The following is a 23,484-nucleotide window of genomic DNA, read 5'->3' on the forward strand; positions in this document are numbered from 1 at the left end:
GTTTTGGTAGAAGTTTAAACCTAAGGCAACACTTTCTTAACTTATGGTAACACATCCAATTGTATTTATAGAACGCTTTCTATTTAGTGTACGACAACGTTTTTTTTTTTTTATGGCAACACTTTTGTTTTTTATTATGGCAATGCTTTCATTTGAGTTTATGGCAACATTTTCAATTGGTCCAAAGTTATATTCTCAAATGATTTAGTTATCCATATACATGTAATAAATATGAACTGCGTATATTAAGATTTTCATAACAAATAAGTTAAAAAATGTATACATTTCAAATAGCTTAATTTCATAAGCATAATATCTATTACAATTTTTTGAATACTAAAAAAATATAGGTTCTAAAACTAAATCCATTAAAAAAAATATTGCAATCACGGTCCAGTTACTCTTTTATTAAGACCTATCTACTCCATAATATTTATGTACCAAAAACCCTATAAATTTTCACATATTTAAAGTAGCTTGTAATTCTTGAATATATGCACCATCCTGCACAACAAAAGCAAAAAATTAAGTGTAACATTTTTCAAAAGAAACTTATTATCAATTAATAAAACCCAAATACGTAAGAAAAAAGAAGCTGGAAATGAATGACTAAAATTAAACCTTAAGAATAATGGATAAATGACAATTTTTTCAATACCCAATGATTCAGGTAAATTTATCAAGACTCCCATTGTAGACCCTTATCTATTACAAAAGTCTTTAACATAAAATGATAGTGAAAGTGGAAAATCCGGTGGAAAATTTGTTTAAAATTGAACTATCCACAAAAATTGAACTAATTAAAACCTGTTCAAAATCCATATGACAAATAATGTCAATCCAACACAAGAAATTTTGAAACAATAAACAAATCGACAAAGAAAAATAAGGTACAAAAAAATAAGTTCAAATAAGTTAAGTTCAGTTAAATTCAGTTCAACCAAACATACCCTTATCAAAACTAATCTGAACTTATTAAACTTTATTCGAACTTATATTGGTTGTAAAATGAACTTAAAATCCCTAACCAAAACTTAACCAACTTATATTTCCTAAAGAAATTACCTCTCCTGTAAAATATACAGGAAGCTTTTACTTTGCTAATTTGGTTGGGCCAAACTTGCTGCCATCGACCTCCCTTATTTTATGAGAAGCCCGCTATAATGTAGCACCCGGCACAGAGAAAACAGAGGAAAAGAAGGGGAAATATATAGAAAAAAGAATTACAGGGTAACAATTGAAGTACTAGTGTTGCAGTCTAATCTTACATCAGATACAAAATGATAAGAACTCATTCTCCTAAAGCTTAATTATATTGCCTTTGTAAATAATATAGAAGATAGGTATTCCAAAAAGGTTTACCAAGTGATAAATAATGGAAACTGACGGAAAACATAAGAATGTAGTGGGTATATAAAACTAAGAGCGCAAAGAACTATAAAAGCCTATTATCTGACCTTATAGGTTGAGGGAGTGGAAAGTAAAACTTATTTTCTAAAGCTGCAGAATAATAAACAATAAAAATGAGATAATCTCCTCGGTCTAGTCTGATTTAATTTCTACTTAATATACACAAATCGAAACCCGATATAAAGCCTGAACTTAAATTTACACATATCTAAAGCATTAATATGAAAATAGTGAACATCAAACAATAATATTCAACCGTAAACAAGTACCTTAAGACCCTAGATATTCAAATGGTGAAAAAAGGACAAAAATTAAACTAAGAGTGGAAATTAGAGGGATATTGGCACAAACCTTAATTCAGTTTACCAAAGCCAAATAATAAATAATATCAAGATTTGAACTTTTTCCAGTAATAGCCTTGCAACTAGAACCACTTAGCTATACGTGACAGTGATAAGAAATGTAAATAGTCTCAAAAGGATAAGTAGAAATACCCAATACATATAAGAAGAGTAACAATATCAATACAATAAAGCATCAGACTTGTCCAAAAAGAATTTTAATTTGTATAATGAAGATCCTCAATCTCCATCCAATATTTTCAGAAGCATCCATCCCTTTTGTCAAAAATTATTAAGCATATAATCAAAGTATAGTCCCTGAACCACATACATTAACAACACAACTGAGAGTAGGCAATTTCACAGCTCCGTATTAAAAGGGACGAATGAAAATGCCCTTTTTCGGCAACAGTTTCATTAACCATGAACCACATAAATTAACAACACAGCTAAAAGGGAATGTCCGACTTCCTGATCCAGTATATGAGTGTAATCATTTGCAAGGGTAAAGATCAAATTCAGATTTTATTAGTTAAAACATGTGTAAATATATTGTAAAATGGAATTTTTGACAGAATTTATGTCCTGACAAAACATATACTCCGTACTGAATTAGTATACTATGGAACACATGAATGCATGATACAAACATGAAACAATGGGTTGCTCTTGATTGAAGTGAAAAGATTTGTTCATCAAATAAAGTCGTTTAACCAACATCGTCAACTATAATGGGATAACTCATGGAGGCAGCATAAATTTGCACTACGCTCTAGACCGTAGAGTCAAAATAGAGGAACAAGTGAAGGTAATTATCATATGAAGATTGTTGAGTAATTATTGTTTCATGTTCATACTACATACTAATGCAACAAAATCATTGATTTTCATGATTAACACTCTTTGTCAAGGTTCAACATCGTGTTTGACAATAGAGTGAAACAACATATGCAACCATCAAAAAAAAAAAAAAAACTGTGATCATTATACTCACGTTCTTGATCCAATCCCATGACCTCGAAAGCTGAACCAATTTGTTTGACAGATTCTTGACCCTATTGCAATATCCACTATCCACAGTATGTTTTACTGAAAATCCAGAAGCGCAAATACTGATTAATTCAGGGTAACTATCATGATCACCTAAAAAAGGTAGAATTTCAAACTAAGATAAGTTGAAACGAAGTGAGTATATTAAGAAGAGAGATTCCATCTGTGTGATAGCAAAGAAAAGGATTCTACAACCACCAAGTCAGTCACAACTCACAACACCTAAAGGCACCCTTTCCTGTATTATGTATGCTACTAAAGAAATTACAAAATCTTGATTGAAAACGAATCAAATGGTCGTAGCTCACGTCTTGTCGAGTTGTAGACATGGAGGAATGTATTCTTCTAAAACATACAGATATTTAACCTTTATAAGAGAAACTGTCTTCAAAGTTTGTTTGATATAGGAGAGATGATAACTACATTTTAGAGATGTACCAAAAGAATCCAACAGTAAGGCTTATACCAATACAGTAGTAGTATTCTTTATATTACTTGTATGATAGTATTCGTTACTTTGTATCTATTACCAGGAGCTCCGAGTTACGTTGGATGAATCTCTTTTATAGTAATGGTCCTTCAACTCACAATTTTGTGCCAAACAAATACTACGACTTTGTGTTTCATGCCAAACATAAATAGTTTATACTGGACAAGTATTTAACTTATGAATCTACTGGAAAGTTAAGAATGACCATTTATAATGTTGATTCATGCATACAATGATACGAACTACAATTGTGAAATTAAGGTCACTCTAACAAAGCAAAAGTCAGAAAACAACTCAGCTACGCATCAATATAGATAAGGAGTCACGACAATACGACATAACAAATTTGGCACTTTGATTCCTTATTCTCCCTTCCATCTCATAAAATCAACAACAACAACGCAACTGAAATTACTTCCAATGAAAACAAACAAGAGTTAAGTAGCAGACCCAACAACTACATCAGAACCAGAACCAACAACAGTGCAACCCATCAGATACAGACCCAAACCCAGAACCAACAACTACAACCAACCAGCTGCAAAACACACACAACCTAGCGGCAGCAACACGTGCAAGAACAACACAATCTGCAGAAACAGCAGAACCCCAACAAACTACACAAAATGCACCAGTTAGTCTACCTCTCCATCAGACTATACTAACATCACCACATCAGCAAAGAGCTAGAACCAACACCCAAACACCCAAAAAAAACTAGCAGCATCACATGTGAAGTTGTTTGCTCGTGGCATTAATAATCAGGTTTGTGAATCTAAAAAGGTAAACAACGAAGTGGAAGCATATTGTAGTAGATTAGAAACTTTTAGATAAAGAACTAATAGGAAACAAACTTGCATTTAGAAGAGAAATAGATGCAACTGTATACATAGAAGTAAGAACTCAGAGGAAGAACAACTTCAGAAACTGAAGAATGGGACATTAAAGAACAAATAAATTGCAGCAGAAAGTACCAAAATTCAGAATAAAATCATCCAAAATAAACCATAGATCGATAATACAGTTGACTGATGTTGTGGAATCTACAAAAACAAATTGTAAATAAATCATACGCACACAGAATAAAAATCAACAGAATTCCCAAATTAAGAAACCTAATTTTGGACTCACAACCACACGAAAAAATTCCTATTGAAAACGGTTAATTAAGCAGCGTAACTGTGAAAATTAAGACCAAGTTCGATGAAATATATACAAATTAAACTTACCTTGTCCTTCTTGCCAATTCAGAAACGCAATTTGCAAATTTCTACTTTTCTCCAATGAAAAGACCCAATTGAAATTCAGAAACGCAATCTCCAATTTGCCTTGCTTCTGGAAAAGATGAAGTACAAAGAAAAATAACGAAGCAGATGGAAAAGAAGAACAGAGAAGAAGAAGAACGTATCAGACGGAAGAGACGAAGGGTTTGGGTGAAAAAGAAGGGTCTGGGGACTTTGGGGTGAAACAAAAGGGTTTGGAAGCAGGGAAACCAAAATAATTAACGCTTCACCAAAACTTTTCAATAACTTTTCAGTATGTTTTAATTTTTAAATTTTAATTTTTTTGTTTTTTTAGATACTTGAAAAAAAAACCGTTGCTATATTTCATCAAAGTATTATATAAATAAAAACTGTTGCAATAAAATAATCAAATTATACAATTGTTGCCATAGTTTTTCTATAGTTACGCTTTTTTAAAGTTAAACTCTACTCAAATTAACAATTATTTAACTGTTGCAATAACTATGATATAGCAACGCCAGTGAAAATGTTGCGTAAAAGGTTGTTGCTATAACCCGTTTTTGTTGTAGTGACCATCCGATTCACATATCTCTATCCAAGGGAAAGGGTCCACTGGTGACTTCCCTGACAACATTACCTGACCTAGACGGCGGGCGTAATCTTTATGTCCCCTCGTGGTGGGTCCCCCAGCAGCTGGTGTAACACCCTAATAATTCCTTGATTTTATAAAACCATTTTCCAACTTAAAATAAAGGAATTACTAAAGTATTACCGCCACCGTGATAACGGTTAAGGCTATTACCAGAATTACACAGCGGAATTAAATGTCAACTAACTTTTAAAAACATAATTAATGAAATATTGATGCCTCCTATAATTTGGAACCATAATGGCCCAAAATCCAGAGTATAAATAATTCAAACATTTCAAACATAAATAAAGTAAAGTTAAATAGTTCGAAATACGAAAACATGCAACTCTCTCGATCATCCCAAGCCACATGATTCCGATCTACCAACCTGCTATTTTATTGTACTCCCCATCAATGCAAGTGCAAATGATAGATCATTATAGGGTCATTAAGGCAAAGGCCATGACCAAAACACACAAAGCACGTAGTCAGCAAAAGCTGAGTACTTACAAGAATAGAGTGAAATGAAACTAAAACATGCATCACTCACTAAGTACTAATCAACATGCAAAAGCCATATAATAATTAACAACCAATCATGAATACAAGACTCGACACTTGACTCGACTCTTGACTAACAATTTAATTAGAATAAGCTTCGAACGGGCCAAAAGAATAATCCACAAAGGGAAAAGGTGATGGGAGCCAACCATACACCAAATATATAATAATAAAATCGGGCCATACCGAGTGTCGGGCCATACCGACGGAATTCCTGCGCATAATATAAATGAAACAACGTCTTGTATCATTAGTAGGAGTACGAGCTTTCCGGAAAGACTCCCCCCATTGTTCATACTCAAGGTATATACGTTCCAAGAGTTTTGAAGCTTGTTCTGGTTGCACTTTACGTTTATTAATATATTATTAAAGGCGAACTCAAGACTCACCAACATGCACACATACAATTAATAAACAACAACCAAAACAATCTTATTTTAAATGCTTTAGGACTTGTGATCAACAAGGAATGACACTTGTGATATTACTATCATGTTCCTCCTCACCAAGGTGAGACTCCACATCATGCACATTAACATGAGGGTTGTGCCCTTGCACGACAAATCCCAATTCATTTCATACATAATATTCCCAACTGAACCCTACATGTGCGGTGGCTTACGTGAGCTAACCCTTCACATGTGGTAAAATAAATAGTACAACGAAGTACGAATAATTGGCTCAAAGTATGCTAGACATCCCGTACAATAGCATACAAATAAATAATCCATCCCTTGCATGTGAAATAAACCATACATGCATAAATATTGAACAACATGATTGACAATGAAATCCATACTCATAATAATTCCAACTTGCATGCTTGTTCAACAATTAATCCAATAAATCCAACATCACAAATCACATGCTCGTTCACCAAAATAAACATGATTCCACATAATGTAATTCACATCATCAACAATCATGTAATGTCATTGACAAAAGGTGTGGTCGCCCTAGACTTGTACGTACCTTGAATACCTAAGCGTAGGGGCCACTTTGCAATAACGAGCACTCAACTAGAAATCACCTCCTATCATCAAAATAATGAAACTTAAATTATTTCCATGTTCATTAAATTTCCAGCAACTTTATAAAATTTAAAACCACCTTTAAACTTTAGAATTCAATCGTTTTTCAATAATAAAATCGTCTCAATTTGCAAAATCAATCCCTAGTACAAAAACATACTTTTTCCGCCTTTAAAATCAATAAAAATCGACACTTTAAACCTTTATTCAAATCTGAAAATATAATTGATTATCATAATTAAAATCATCACCTAATTATGCTAATCAAGTGACTCATTAGGTCTAGGTTAAAACCCTAACTTGAAAATCCCAATAACACTAGTTTATTATCATAAAAATCAATGCTTTATTCAATAAACAAATCTGAAAATTCATCCTTTAATAATTAAAACAAACCTAATGAATCACAACACGCAAATCCTCAAACCACGGTATTCATAACCGGTTCCCAGCATTTTAATTACTCAAAACAATATTAATATAATAATTTAAAAAACGGAATTTAAATAGAATAGGTAAGGAAGAAGAGAATTATACCAATCCGGCCTATAGCACGGAACAACCACGAATTTAAAGTGATTGGGCGAAAAATTGAACAAGAACGAACACGAACAACACACGAACAACACCGCACACACACACGCACGACTTGTGTGCGGGTGCGCGCAGCGTCGAAGGGGCGAGGCAGCAGCAGCAGGCGCGAGCAAGAGGGGGACGCGCGCGCTGGGGCGCGAAGGAGAGAGCGAGAGTGTGGGTGCAGCGCTGTGCGCGAGGGCACGAGCGAGAGAGAGCGAGGGTGTGGGTGTGCGATGCACACGAAGCAACAACACATCAGCACAACACCAGCAGCTATGCGTGCTGGCTGGGCGGGCTGCGAGAGAAAAAGGGAGGGCGAGAGTGTGTGTGGGCGAGAGGCGGGCGAGCACGAGGGCTCGAGGGCACGAGGCCGTGCGGGTGCCGAGCAAAGAGAGAGGAGAGGGAGTTGGAGTGAGGGGCAAGAAAAACAAAAGAGGGTTTATGAATTTTAGGGGCTCATTTAATGATGGGGGAGTCCTATTTATAGGCTCCCTAATCCCTTGATGGGCTAGGCTTAGGAGATTTGAGTTGGGCTTAGTAAATAAATGATTTGGGCTAGCTTAGGATTTAAATTGAACTCTTTTGATTGGGCTCGTTTAATAAAACGAATTGGACTTTTTATTTAAAACCCGAAGCTTTAAAAATCATTTGCAACTCATTTAATTTCCCGACTCAAGAATTGAATTCGTTTCGTAATTAATTAAAATAATAAATATTCTAATTAATTAAAATACATTAAATAAAATGCATTTAAATATTATTTAAATGTTAATAAATCGTAAAATGCTTTATAAATATAATAAAATATACTTATAAATATTATAAAAATACGAGGTATTACAGTCTACCCTCCTTAAAAGAAGTTTCGTCCCGAAACTTGGGTTCGGAAATCAAAATTCAACTCAAAACTTGAGACTTTCTGAGACTTTCAATACGTTCATTTACAAAAAATTTTAAGTTGTGTAGACACCTACTTTTGTCCCCATTCCCGGAAGGGAAGGTTCGATGATGAGAACGTAAATCTCCACTTGACAACGCATCTCCTATAAAATAACGAATCTCAATTCCCTTTTCATTTCACCCGAAACCTGCTATTTATAGAAACCTGCTATTTATGGAAACCTGCTAAAAATAGTAACTGCCATAATGGGTAGTTGTTAAAAGTGGCAAGTCATAAAAGATAGAAACCTGTCAGAATTAGGTGTTGCACTCCAACATAAATCCTAAGTGAGATAGAAATTGCGAGAGAATCATATTCCTAATATGATTCGAAAGTAAGAGTCACGTATTAATTAAAATCCTAACGAGCCTAGAGTTCGTAACGGGCCCAGACGCATCCTGTCACAAGGTTAATACGCACCAAAGGACTCAATTAAATCTCAAATACTCTGGATTCTAGGAATCCGAATCTGACTAAGAAAAACAGCCCAGACCCTGTTTTCAACGCCTGGCTCTGGGCGCCGAAATCTTCGGCGCCCAGGCCTGGGCGCTGAAAATACCTGGTACGTGTTTTTTCCTAATTCCTCGTGGATTAGAGTTCTGCAATTCTATCTTTCCACGAACTCTTTTCTATAAATAGGGCCTTAAGTTCGACGTGAAAAGGACACAACAACACACAATTATATTCTGAGTATTGACTCTAAACCCCCAAGCCTAAGCCTCACGCTGCAAAACTGATCACGCGTTCTGTCGCAATCGATCCATAAATCGAACAGAACGTATCTTGTCCCATAATTTGAGATTCGTTAAATAAAAGGAGAAATAGCAAAGTCAAAGTGGTTAGTTTTCTGAGAACCGTGACGCACCTCTCAAGGGTGCGTCGTAATGTGTCCCTTTTCCGTGGTTTAATTGATTTCCTTGCCCTTTTATGAACTGTTAAACTAACTAAAATCTGATTGTTCGATCACGCTTAATAAATATGATATTTTAGGGAAATTGGATTATCATGCTAGGTCCCTTAAAACAATCTAAATCAGATAATCGCGTTCGATCTAGTACTATATGTTGCATATTGATAAAATCAAATCAGATTAGTTTAATAGTTAACGCATGTCCCTTCAATTATTTATGCTGAGCTAGTAAGGATATCCTGCCTCTGGAGTTATCGAAGAGCGAGTACTCCTCTCGGTAGTTACAGTCCCCCGAACCCTCAATCTCTACCATGCGGGTGTACGTTGAGCGATCCCCACCACCAGGGATCACAAGGGAACCTACGGCCGTCGTGGTCAAACATAATTGCACTCCCTTTATGTCACGATAACCGGGTTTTGTCAGTTTTTCTCATTGTCGTTAAAAACTGAATGACGACTCCTATATTACTAGTCAATTGGGTGTAAACTCACAGGAAATCCAATTACACTTGATTTGACAAAAAGAAGCGTCACACCCACGAGGGACGAGGTCACGCATTAGCCTCGTGCTTTTTCGACCCCCTCACAGTGGCGACTCCACTGGGGATAGTGAAGGAAATACTCGTGCTTGTAGGTAATCAAAATAGCCGAAGGGTGAAACGATCCTACCCCGCGTTTATTTCCCAATCAAGTTGGGACGACCTGAAAATCAGCATATTAATGTGAACGGACAGAACCGCATAACGAATCTTGGCTCCCTTGGTGTTTCATCTTGGGAGTTGGGACTAAGGATACCCATCGCCAACCGGGGGGTGCATACGCTTCGAATGTTGTCCACTCGGCACTTTCGCTAGTAGTACACCCGTCCCAAACCCAATCGCTCGCCCATTAGGTCCCTCTCGCCTGCATGCCCCCTTGGCTTGCACTTGCGGGTTGGCCTCTTGAGCGAAATTCGTCTGCTGAAGACACTACCTCGACCGGGGCATGTGTTGGATCTACGATAGAAGCGGTACCAAGCCAGGCGCAAATAACTACCCATAAAAGCCTATCATAAACTACATGACATATTATTATTGCCTCATGATGGAATGTTAGTTATGTGTAGCGAAATATATGATTGTGTGTGACAAACTGTCCTAGAAAAACCAACGACCTTAAAAATTTCCCAAACATTCATAAACCAATTCGCCAAAGAGTTATACCGAAACACGTGTTCCGCAAACCCGAACGATCGCCACAAAAATAAGCGACGCTCGGGATGGCCTGTAACGAATCCCACAAACGCTGCACAACGCGTAAAGGACGTTATTAGGCAAGCACGCAAAATCGAAGTCGCGTAAACAAAAGTAGACGCAAACAGAAAACGAGAACCAGCCAGGGACGCATTTTCAACGCCCCTGGCTGGGCGCCATAATTTCTCACGCCCTACGCTGGGCGCTGAAGTTGCTGCTTGGCCTTCTGGTCAGGCGCAGCAGCCTCGGTGCCCGTGCAAAAGGAAAATACGTAGCACAAAAAAAACTTTCGTAAAAATAATTGCTACGAGGGCGTAAGAAAAGCACTCGATTTGAAAAGCGACTCGTAAAAAATTAATAAAACGACGACAATGCTCGACACTAAAAACCGAACATGCATGCTAATAATTATGAATGTCACACGGGCAAGTGTGTCAAAAATCCAAAGAATGACCAAAAGAAAGAACTAAAAAGTGTACCAACAAAAGAAAGAGTGAAAAACCAATAGAGAGAGTCGAAGTCTAGACTAAGTAATACTTGAAACTTTGGGACCTAAACTTTAGCTTATCTTATGCATAGGACTAGTCCTGCCACTTGGTGGCCATCAGGAAATCAACGGTTAGTGCGCCTCGAAGATACATCACCAACACCAGGTTTAGCGACTCCAAGCTCCGTCCGTCATCCCTCATTTCAAGGATCTCCGCTTCCCCAACCTCGACTCGCACCCTCAAACATGTCCATCGAAGAATTGCAAGAGGAGATGGCTCAAATGACCCAACTCATGGGCCAACTGAAAATGGAAAACGAAGCCTTAGCGGCTGCGCAAGCCAAAAACGACCTCGATAACGAGAAGAGGATTGAAAAAATAGTCCTACAGCAAACCATGGGGAGCAAGTACTTCTCCCTCGATCCTGAACCTTTTCCTGGAAAACTACCAGAAAAGTTTAGTTCATCGGACTTACCAAAGTTTAAAGCCACGGATAATCCCCGTGATCATCTATTGAGCTTTGTGAATGCCATGAACTTGAAAGGCGTGGACAAGTCCATGTATTTACCTGCCTTTCCTTTGTCCTTGGAACCTGTGCCGCTCAAATGGTACTATCACCAGGACCCTAAGCTCTTCCCCACTTGGGGAGACTTTGTCAATGCCTTCATCAAGCAATACTCGTCGAACATGGATTTTCAAGTCACCATGCGCGAGCTGGAAGTTCTCTTCCAAAAGAAAAATGAGGGTTTCACAACCTACTTTGCTAAATGGAGGGATCAGGCGGCCCAGTTAATCAATAGGCCTCCCGAAACAGAATTGGTCCAAAAATTCATGGACAACCTGGACCCGGCCTACAGACAGCACCTTAGGTACCTGGGACTTGACACTTTCAAAAGAGTTTATGATGTGGGAATAAAGATCGAGGATGATCTCGCAAAAACAATAAAAAGTAAACCCGCATACAAAAGCAATACCTACAACAGGAGCAACACATCCCAAGCCCAAGAAGTCCATGCCGTAGAGGAGACTCCCACCCGAAGAAGCCCTGGAAGATGGGTCCGAGACCGAAAATTTGCCCCACTCGGGTCGACTTTGGTACAAGCCTTTGAAAGACTAACCAATCAAGGAAAGTTGAGACCTATAGGCCCCACCCGTGACCCTCCTGTCAAGAACAAATATTGGGTCGAAGGTACTTACTGCAAATTCCATCAAGGAAATGGGCATGACACCGAAAACTGCTGGAATCTAAAACATACGATCCAGGACATGATAGAGGATGAAGTGATACATCTCCCTAACGTTGGCAAACCCAACAACAACAAGAGCCCACTCGGCTCTTGTCACATCTCTCTCGACCAACCAGAAAATGAGAACTTCGACCCTACGGTGTACATTACGCCCCAAGGTGCACCACCCGCTGTGGTCCCTATGGATCGAATCGAGAGAGAAGTGTGCGGTGTGTGGGATGATGATGTTGAAGATATTTACCTATCTTAAGCGTCGGGCCAGGACCTCTTTACTGAAACTTGGCCCGGGTATGCTCTCATTGACACCACCCCTCAGGAGCCCGAGGTCGACAACCTCACCCGATCCGGAAGGATATACTAACCGGATATTCACCCACCTCCTATGGGCGATATCCCAGTTAGGCAAACTCCTGAGAATGGACGGCACACCATCGTCGCGGAAGTCATTGAAAATCCTCTCTTGAAACAACTAAAAAGAATCAAAGCCGAAATTACCATTTGGGATCTCATGTGTACTTCAAAGGAACATCGCGAAAAGCTTATTCGCTCACTCGACCTCATCTCAGTACCTACAGATATCACACCTTACTCACTGGTTAGCCATGTCACGAGAGATGCTGGAGAAGAGAAAAGGCCATAGTTTTCACTGACAAAGACTTGCCCAAAGAGGGGGGTGCTCACAACAAAGCCCTTTATCTTGTGGTTGGATGCAAAGGACAAAACATCCCCCTAGCGCTCGTAGATAACGGTTTAGCGGTCAATTTTGCCCATTGCGAACCGCCAATTGCTTAGGGCTAGGAAATGATGACTTCCAAACCTCCACGCAAGGGGTACGAGCTTATGATAACTCCCGAAGGCCTGTGTTGGGGAAAAATCAACCTCACCATACAAACCGGGCCTGTGGCACGCACCACGGAGTTTCAAATAATTGACATCAAGCCCACTTTCAACCTCCTCTTGGGGCGACCTTGGCTCCATGACTTAGGAGGTGTGGCTTCTACCTTGCACCAAATGGTTAAACTTAACCATAACGGGGTAATACTAGAAATCCGCGCCCCTCCTCTCGACGTAAGTTGTACTATGGTTGGAACGGCCGAAACTGCAGACGACCTTTACGGGTTTCAAATGGAAGAAACAATCCAGTTCATCGAAGATTATGATCCAGCATTCCTAGACCCGCATGCATCCCGAGTCATCCCTAGAATGCTGTTAGCTCAAGGTTATTTCCCTGGAACCCCATTGGGCATAAGGAAGAAGGAATGCACATTCCATCCTTTACCCAACAAATCTACTCCCTTTGGCTTAGGCTATGAACCAACGGAGGAAGATATTGCTGACCGCCTGTCTAGGCTACACCTTAACAAGGCCAAACAAACCACCCTCCTTCCCCCATATCAAAGAACCCTTAACGGGATGTTCGTTCGGGAAGGAGAAGGACACCCATGCTGTTATTTCCCTGAACCCTTCGTTCAGGATGGCTTGCTAAAACCAGGATTTGAAATCTTCCATGACTGCCACACCTTGGATGAGGCACCCCACCTCACCAAGACTAAAACAACTGAAATATTGGACGACCAGGCTCTATGGACATTGTTTAACGAATCGAGGCCCATGGAGGACGAGACTGTGACGACTACCCTAGCTTTACAAGATGAAGGTTTCGATCCAACCCGGTTAATCGCTCCTGCATCAAAACTAGAAGAGATCGAGAACGGATGGGTGAAGACATATCAGTGGGTCAATGCAAAAGGAATAGAATTCAAGATGAGTACCGGTGAAGGACCAAAGTTTTAAGAGACTAAACCCAAGGCTTGAGCCACATAGAGCACCGTAGTAAAAAGCGCCTAGTAGTTCTTTAGATTGGTAGAAAAGTAATAAAGACTTTAGATGGTCCTAAGACCCCTTAGAATATAGGTCAAGTTTGTTTCAGTGTGTTTTCCTTACTTTCCAAATTAATAAAGGCGTAATATTTCTCCTAAAATGTTATTCTAACACTAAGTGAACACCAAATGTACTTGCAAAATACAAAAATAAAGAGGCGGCCCACTCTAGGTCCAACAAACGAGGCCCACTCGGTCTTGAAATAGTGCCATGGGAACTAGCTCCCGTAACCCACAAAATAAACCGCACCATCCCATTCATATCCCCAAAAACCTAAAAAGTCAACCAGTGTTATCACAAAGAGTCAATCCATGCAACCCAAAGAAATCAAAGGAAATCAAAATCCAAAACAATGCAAATGTTACCAAAAAAAACAGATTCATAAAACATAATTCCATCATACCCTTCACTAACAACGCGCACCTCAATCCACCCAAAACGCCTACACAAAGATCTGCATATCTTCCACACCTTAACCCCATTTTCAAAGCCGTTTCGAGTCACAGGATAAAAAAATTAATCCGGAGAAAAATGCATCTCACGCTAACAGTCAAAAGGCCTCCGAATTAGCCTCAAAATTGATTTTAAATACGAGCAAAATCAAAGCACTAAAAAAAGAGAAAAAAGAAATAAATGCAAGAACACGTGAAGCAAAGCGTCAAAAACGACCGCCCAAGTCATTTTCAGCGCCCAGGGCTGGGCGTCGAAATCTTTGACGCCCCAGCCTGGGCGTTGAAACTCTCTGCCTGCCTAAATTTTTTTTAAGTGCTCGTCATTTTATCCGCACATAACGGAAAAATAACGAACACTTGGGGGGTACATCACGTATCCAAATAAGCTCACCAAAAAATATAGCCATACAAAAAGTAGTTGAATTTCATTTTTTACGCGACTTACGGCAAACAAAAAACGGCAGACGAAAATAATGATAATACTTCACTCATTTGACCGATTAAGTTATATGCTACCACCTCAGGGCATATCTATTAAAATCTGGCACCCTAGAACTTATTCTAGCCAGAACTACGCGCGACCTGATTCTGACAAGATACGTAGGCAATCCTTACCAAGGATTCGGTCCAATCAAAAAACAAACATACATAAATTGTGCAAAAAGTGTTAGACATTTAAAAATATAAAAAGAAGGAGAAACAAAAAATGAAAATGAAAAAATAAAATACGCCTTTATTGAAAAATAATAAGAAGGAAAACAAAGTGCTAAGGAATGAAAAAACAAACACAACTGAAATAAATAAAGGGCACCTACACCCTAGCAAGAACAACACTACTCTAGTTCTTCCGGATCATCAAATAAAGTCTTGTAGAGGGCAATGTTCGCAGGATCCATCCCCACAGTCTTCTGCGCTGCCCCAATATCAATCTCCATAAGAACCGGCTCCTGGACACTAACTTCCAAAGATGCCAAGGTTTCAGAAACATTCTCAGTTATAGCCCGCTCAGCCTCAAGGGCACAGACAATGGTGGGAGAAGGATTATTATCATCAACTAGACTAGCCAGTGTTTCTACAGGTGGCTGAGCCTTCTTAACCCATACATTGTTCCGGCGACGATCTCCGCGAGAGCTTGCATTTCTTTTAACAACAGCAGGCACCTTCATGTTAGGCATCTTTTTAGGCCTGAAACTGGAACGGGGAGGAACTTCCTTTCGCTTTCGATCAGGACGAGCTTTCACAGTCTTAATACCATAGGTACGAGGTTTGGCAGAATCAGGACCCTCATACTTAACACGAATACGAGGTATCAAAAGCTCAGCCGGCTCCTCATTTCGAGCCTCGGTCCTCACAGCTTTATCATCGGAGCTCATCCACAACTTGTAGTTTTCGGAAAGACCCACAAAGCCATTTGTAGCTACGGCCCAACGCGGGAGACCATCATAATACTTAGCCCACGCTAGAACCCGTGCTTGTGAAAAGGCCGCTACCTTAGGTGGTACCGTATCAGAAAAGGGGATAGTCTGCCTTAAACCATATTGACGCATGACTCGGTAAGGGAAAATATAAATGGGTCGAGATAGCCCCAACAAGGAAACATAAACCGATACATCAGAACCGCCCGTCATAGTAGTCAAACCCCACCATGGTACCACCCACTTAATGAACAAATGCCATAAGTAAAAAAGGAGGCCCATTCGGCCTCGTCCTGGCCTTGGTGCAAGTATTTTCGGTTACCCTATTTAGGATCGGCAGGAGCTTCCAAGAGTCTAAGCCGTTCCACGAGCCAAATCTGCAAAAAACGTGTACGATCAAAAAATAATAATAAAAGAAAACGGTTCCTGGGGCGCAGTTTCAACGCCCAGGACCAGGCGCCGAAAATTCCAGCGCCCAGCCCTGGGCGCTGAAACTCAGCCCCAAGGCAGGACGAATAAAAAATGTGTATGCAAAAAAAAAAGTGTGTACGTGCGCAAGAAAAATCGATTACCTGTAGTAATAGGGGGCTTCCCTTAAAATGTTCAGATTTGGCATCCTTCTTCAGCTCGTCCGCACTCAGCAAAGTCTCGGCAACAACCAACGGCATAATAGAATAGCAAATTTCCATCTGGCTAATCAAGGGGATCAACCTTATATCACCGAACTCGTCATTGTTATTCGACAGCAAATAATGATTCAACAAGCAAAATACAAGGCCTAAAGTGGTGTTTTACAAGTTTTGCCAAATTAACCTCATCACCTACAACAACTTCAGCAAGCATGTTAGCATCTAGTCCTAGGAAAGCCCCTATGGTTGTTTTACTCTCTTCGATAGTGCCAGGAGTGGCAGGGGTAGCATTAGTAGGATAACCAAGGATCGCAGCAAATTCATCTGGCAAAGGACATATTTCGTTGCCCCGAAAGACAAAAACATGATGATCGGAGTCCCAAAAGCTTAGGGCTGCGTGCAGAAAATTATAGTCAATGTTAATTTGTTGTAAGCCTAAAAGTGCCTCTAAGTGGTATTCTTTCAATAAAGCCTTTTCTGTAGGATTAAGGGCCCGTAGCCAACGCCTAACAGCCCGTTGGAGGGAGAAAGTGGGAATCGACATGACAAAAGCAAGGAGTAATTAAAACACAACAAAGAAAAAAGGAAATTGAGAGTGATGGAAAATAGGGACGTATCTAGCCCCTATATATAGCTGAACGCATCAAGTCACATCCTGATCCCATTCGGAAACGCGTTAAGAAATCCGAAAGTCAAAATTCGCCAGGAAAGGACTTTCAGCGCCCGAAGCTGGGCGCCGAAATATTTAAACGCCCAGCCTTGGGCGCCGAAAATGCAGCCCAAGGCCCAGATTTCACAAAACGCGGAGCAGGAAACGACTTAAAACCATGTTGCTAGACACGAGGCCCTATGTACAATTAAGATCAAGCCCAAAAGCACCTTTAAGCTCCCAAATAGCAAAAATGAATGGTAAAACTTGGTCGAAACTTACACTTGTCTCAAGAAACATATATGTACACTTTTCAAAACAAAAAATATTAACGTCATTCTTCGAAACACCAAAAAATGTTGTTAAGTCATTGGTTTCTCAAATAAAAATGTCTGTCTGTCAAAGGATTAAATCGGGCCAAGCTAAACCGAATGATATTTAAACCTTGTCGCCCGAAGACTGAAGTCGCACCCCATGACTTCGCCAAAGTAGCACACCACTATGAAAGGTCGCTCGCACATACGAGCTCGACCCCAAACATGATTAAAAGACGTTATGAAGTATGCGAAAAATGACCACCAAAGCCCGAGTGCTTGGGGGCTCACGAAAAGTATACTCCAACAGAGAGCGCGCGATCAAAATCACATTCCCGGGCTGCGCTATACACAAGTCCCGTGTTTGGATAATCTCAAAAAAAAAAAAAGGAAAAAAACGGTATTTTAAAAAATATCGTTAAACAGAAATATACTGAGTGTGGGCCCACTTATAAGACACACCTAATCAGGAAATGTTGCGATCCACCAACAGGTTGTAATCACAAAAGCCCTTCTACATAGGCAAAATGAAAAGAAAGAAATTCAAAATGGGCTCGCCCACCTTCCACAGGCGGGGTCTGCGTCACTAGCCGCGCAGGTCCTCAGTTTTCGAAAAATAAAGTCTTCAAATTCAAAATAGGCTCGCCATCTTTAGCCGGCGGGGTCTACGTCACAAACCGCGTAGGTCCTTATCTTCAAATTTCAAAAACAGATTCGTCCACTTCTATCGGACGGGGTGTCCACCCTTAGCGGACAGGCTCGCCATCTTTAGCCGGCGGGGTCTGCGTCACTAACCGCGCAGGTCCTTAGTCGCTGCAGCGATAACCTTTATCGGTTTTCCCTTTTTCCAAAAATTAAAGGATCGGTTTTCCCTTTTTCCAAAAATTAAAGGATCGGTTTTCCCTTTTTCCAAAAATTAAAGGATCGGTTTTCCCTTTTTCCAAAAGTTAAAGGATTGGTTTTCCGTTTTTCCAAAAAAGAACGATGTGATCGGTTTTCCCTTTTTCCAAAAATTAAAGGGTTGGTTTTCCGTTTTTCCAAAAAAGAACGATGAGATTGGTTTTCCCTTTTTTCCAAAAATTAAAGGATTGGTTATCCGTTTTTCCAAAATAGAACGATGTGCTGGATTTTCCTTCGTTTTACGTCCCATAAAAACAAGGGGGTTTTCTCGTTTAACTAGCCTTGAAAATGAGAATCTTTAAAAACGTTTTTACCTCGTGGTTGGGCTTGGCCAGGCCCAATTACACTTTATAGCTTTGATTTCGAAAACATCTGTAGCTACTCCCAATGAGAAAGTGAAGGAGTTTCTACACTTCTTTAGATCCTTCCAATGACAAAGTGAGGAAGTTTCTATACTATCCATTGACAAATCCCAATGACACGTGAGGGATATGTCGACACTCCAAGTGATGACCCTTAAGTCAAATGTTATCACTCGGGGGCTCGTGAGACCCTCGCAAAAACAGGTCACCATGGCTTGTGTGGCGCACTCCTTCTAGTACTTTGACCATCGTCTTATTCCAAGACTCAGTCAAAGTGGGGGCTAACTGTAGACACCTACTTTTGTCCCCATTCCCGAAAGGGAAGGTTCGATGATGAGAACGTAAATCTCCACTTGACAACGCATCTCCTATAAAATAACGAATCTCAATTCCCCTTTTCGTTTCACCCGAAACCTGCTATTTATAGAAACCTGCTATTTATGGAAACCTGCTAAAAATAGTAATTGCCGTAATGGGTAGTTGTTAAAAGTGGCAAGTCATAAAAGATAGAAACCTGTCGGAATTAGGTGTTTAACTCCAACATAAATCCTAAGTGAGATAGAAATGGCGAGAGAATCCTATTCCTAATATGATTCGAAAGTAAGAGTCACGTATTAATTAAAATCCTAACGAGCCTAGAGTTCGTAACGGGCCCAGACGCATCCCGTCACAAGGTTAATACGCACTAAAGGACTCAATTAAATCTCAAATACTCCGGATTCTAGGAATCCGAATCTGACTAAGAAAAACAGCCTAGACCCTATTTTGAACGCCTGGCTCTGGGCGCCGAAATCTTCGGCGCCCAGGCCTGGGCGCTGAAAATACCTGGTACGTGTTTTTTCCTAATTCCTCGTGGATTAGAGTTCTGCAATTCTATCTTTCCACGAACTCTTTTCTATAAATAGGGCCTTAAGTTCGACGTGAAAAGGACACAACAACACACAATTATATTCTGAGTATCGACTCTAAACCCCTAAGCCTAAGCCTCACGCTGCAAAACTGATCACGCGTTCTGTCGCAATTGATCCATAAATCGAACAGAACGTATCCTGTCCCATAATTTGAGATTCGTTAAATAAAAGTAGAAATAGCAAAGTCAAAGTGGTTAGTTTTCTGAGAACCATGACGCACCTCTCAAGGGTGCGTCGTAATGTGTCCCTTTTCCGTGGTTTAATTGCTTTCCTCGACCTTTTATGAACTGTTAAACTAACTAAAATCTGATTGTTCGATCACGCTTAATAAATATGATATTTTTGGGAAATTGGATTATCATGCTAGGTCCCTTAAAACAATCTAAATCAGATAATCGCGTTCGATCCAGTACTATATGTTGCATATTGATAAAATCAAATCAGATTAGTTTAATAGTTAACGCATGTCCCTTCAATTATTTATGCTGAGCTAGTAAGGATATCCTGCCTCTGGAGTTATCGAAGAGCGAGTACTCCTCTCGGTAGTTACAGTCCCCCGAACCCTCAATCTCTACCCTGCGGGTGTACGTTGAGCGATCCCCACCACCAGGGATCACAAGGGAACCTACGGCCGTCGTGGTCAAACATAATTGCACTCCCTTTATGTCACGATAACCGGGTTTTGTCAGTTTTTCTCATTGTCGTTAAAAACTGAATGGCGACTCCTATATTACTAGTCAATTGGGTGTAAACTCACAGGAAATCCAATTACACTTGATTTGACAAAAAGAAGCGTCACACCCACGAGGGACGAGGTCACGCATTAGCCTCGTGCTTTTTCGACCCCCTCACAAGTTGTTGTACTCTTTACATGATTAAACATGACAATAATAAGTGCAAATTCAATAGAAAGCACTAAATTGAGCATAAAATAGGGGAAAACAAGGTAAAAAGCGCGAAATTCTACCGCACTCTACCCCCCTTAAAAGACACGAGTTACCACCTCGTAACTCAACTAACCTCGGGAAAAAGCTCGGGATATTTAATTCTCATTTCGTCCTCCGCTTCCCAAGTTGCTTCCTCAGATTCTTGATTAGACCACAACACTTTGACAATTTTCACATCTTTAGTATGCGTACTACGCACTTTGCTTTCAAGGATTTTGACAGGTCTTTCCTCAAAGGTTAAACTTTGGTCTAATTCTATGGTCTCCGGTTGCAACACATGCGATTTATCCGGGATATATTTCCTTAACTGAGATATGTGGAACACATTATGCACTCTATGCAAGTCCATAGGCAAGGCTAGTCTATAAGCTACCTTTCAAATTCTTTCTAAGATTTCATATGGGCCTATGTACTTAGGGCTTAACTTCCCTTTCTTTCCAAATCTCATGACACCTTTCATTGGTGACACTTTGAGCAACACTTTATCACCTATATTGAACTCTTCATCCCTACGTTTCAAGTCTGCATAACTCTTTTGGCGATCCTGCGCCGCTTGAATCTTGGATTGGATGGTTCGGATTTGGTTCATGGTGTCCTCTATCATTTGAGGTCCCAACACTACGGTTTCACTAATGTCGTTCCAGCAAAGTGGACTTCTACACTTTCGTCCATACAGAGCCTCAAATGGTGTCATTCCAATGCTAGCATGATAGCTATTATTATAGGAAAACTCAATCAAATCCAGGCTATCTTCCCAACTTCCTTGGAAATCAATAACGCATGCCCGAAGCATATCCTCCAGGGTTTGGATAGTCCTTTCAGCTTGCCCATCCGTGGCTGGGTGGAAGGCTGTACTCATTTTCAATGTTGTACCAAAACTTTTCTGCACACTTTTCCAGAAATTCGAAAGAAACCTTGAATCCCTATCTGATACGATATCCTTAGGAACTCCATGTAACCTCACAACATTCTTAATGTAGGCTTTAGCAAGTTGTTCCATTTTCCAGGTTTCCTTCATTGGTATAAACACTGCTGACTTAGTCAACCTATCTACCACCACCCAAATTGTATCATTCCCAGTCTTTGACTTACGTAAACAAGTGACAAAGTCCATAGAAATACAGTCCCATTTCCAGCTTGGAATCTCTAAAGGTTGGACCTTCCCTTGAGGTCTCCTGTGCTCTATTTTAACCTTCTGACAAGTCAGACATCTAGCCACAAATTCAGCCACTTCGTTCTTCATCCTTGGCCACCAATAGACCTTCTTCAAGTCCTTATACAACTTGTCACCACCTGGGTGCACAGAATATGGCGTATTATGCCCTTCTTTCATCAATCTCTCTTTCAATTCTCCACACTGTTGAGGCACGCACCACCTGCCTTTGTACCTCAAACTTCCATCATCATGGATTCGGAATTCTAACTCCTTACCCTGCGAAATCTTTTCCTTGATTCGCTCCAACTTTACATCACCAGCCTGATTCTCCCTAATCTCATCAAATATCGACGGTTGGATGGTTAAGGCATTCATTATTCCCACAAGGCTTTCACCACTTACTATTTCAAGGTTCAAACGCTGCATGTCCTTATACAGCTCGTTAGCAACGACTAACGCATTAACACTATGACTTGATTTCCTACTCAAGGCATCCGCAACTACATTGTCTTTTCCTTCATGGTACTGGATATCCAAATCATAGTCCTTAATTAACTTCAACCACCTTCGTTGGCGCATATTAAAATCCTTCTGTGTGAAGATGTACTTCAAACTTTTGTGGTCCGTAAATATGCTACACTTCACACCGTACAGATAGTGTCTCCATATCTTCAATGCAAACACTATAGCAGCCAGCTCTAAATCATGGGTAGGGTAATTGGATTCATATGGCTTCAATTGCCTTGACGCATACGCAATAACCTTCCCGTTCTGCATCAATACACACCCTAAACCATTCTTAGAGGCATCACTGTACACATCGTATGCACCACTCTCATCTGGTAAGGTTAATACTGGCGCGGTTGTCAATCGCGTCTTTAAGGCTTGGAATGCTTCCTCACACTGGTCACTCCATTCAAACTTTGCTTCCTTCTTCATCAAGGTAGTCATGGGCTTGGCTATCCTAGAGAAGTCTTGCACAAAGCGCCTATAGTAGCCAACTGATCCCAGAAAACTACGAATGTCAGTCACACTCTTGGGTGTAGGCCATTCACTAACAGCTTTGATCTTAGCAGGGTCAACTGCCACTCCTTCTTTTGACACAAAATGTCCCAAAAATGCAACTCTTTCCAACCAAAACTCACACTTTGAGAACTTGGCATACAACTGGTTATCTCTCAAGGTACTCAACACCGATCTCAAGTGTTCTGCGTGATATTCTTCACTCTTTGAATATACTAGGATGCCATCTATGAAAACCACTACAAACTTGTCCAAATAGGCATGGAATACACGGTTCATTAAGTCCATAAATATTGCAGGGGCATTGGTTAACCCAAAAGCCATGACAGTGAACTCATAATGTCCGTATCTAGTCCTGAATGCGGTCTTTGGTATATCGTGATCATCGATTCTCAATTGATGATAACTCGAACGCAAATCGATCTTCGAAAAGATTCCAGCTCCCTTCAGTTGGTCAAATAGGTCTTCTATCCTAGGTAATGGATACTTGTTCTTGATCGTGACCTTATTGAGCTCCCTGTAGTCTATACAGAGCCTCATACTTCCATCCTTTTTCTTCACAAAGAACACTGGTGCTCCCCAAGGCGATGCACTTGGCCTAATGTAACCTTTCTCCAATAGATCCTCTAGTTGGCTTTTTAACTCATTCATTTCTGCTGGAGCCATTCAATAGGGTGCTTTTGAAATAGTGGCGG

At 40.1% G+C, this 23,484-nt stretch overlaps 1 long non-coding RNA gene across 2 annotated transcripts; it reads right to left on the reverse strand.

Moving 5' to 3' along the window:
* Window positions 1-223: 223 nt before the first annotated feature.
* Window positions 224-4,809, reverse strand: LOC130472483 (uncharacterized). Of its 2 annotated transcripts, XR_008932869.1 has the most exons (3): window positions 4,521-4,804; window positions 2,746-2,840; window positions 224-504 (listed from the first exon to the last, which is right to left on the reverse strand). It is a non-coding gene; the product is annotated as an uncharacterized lncRNA (long non-coding RNA). The 2 variants fall into 2 exon arrangements; XR_008932868.1 differs by having other exon boundaries at window positions 224-2,840; window positions 4,521-4,809.
* Window positions 4,810-23,484: the final 18,675 nt, after the last annotated feature.

The sequence above is a fragment of the Spinacia oleracea genome, chromosome 4 (genome assembly GCF_020520425.1).
Source record: "Spinacia oleracea cultivar Varoflay chromosome 4, BTI_SOV_V1, whole genome shotgun sequence".
Lineage (NCBI taxonomy): Eukaryota > Viridiplantae > Streptophyta > Magnoliopsida > Caryophyllales > Amaranthaceae > Spinacia > Spinacia oleracea.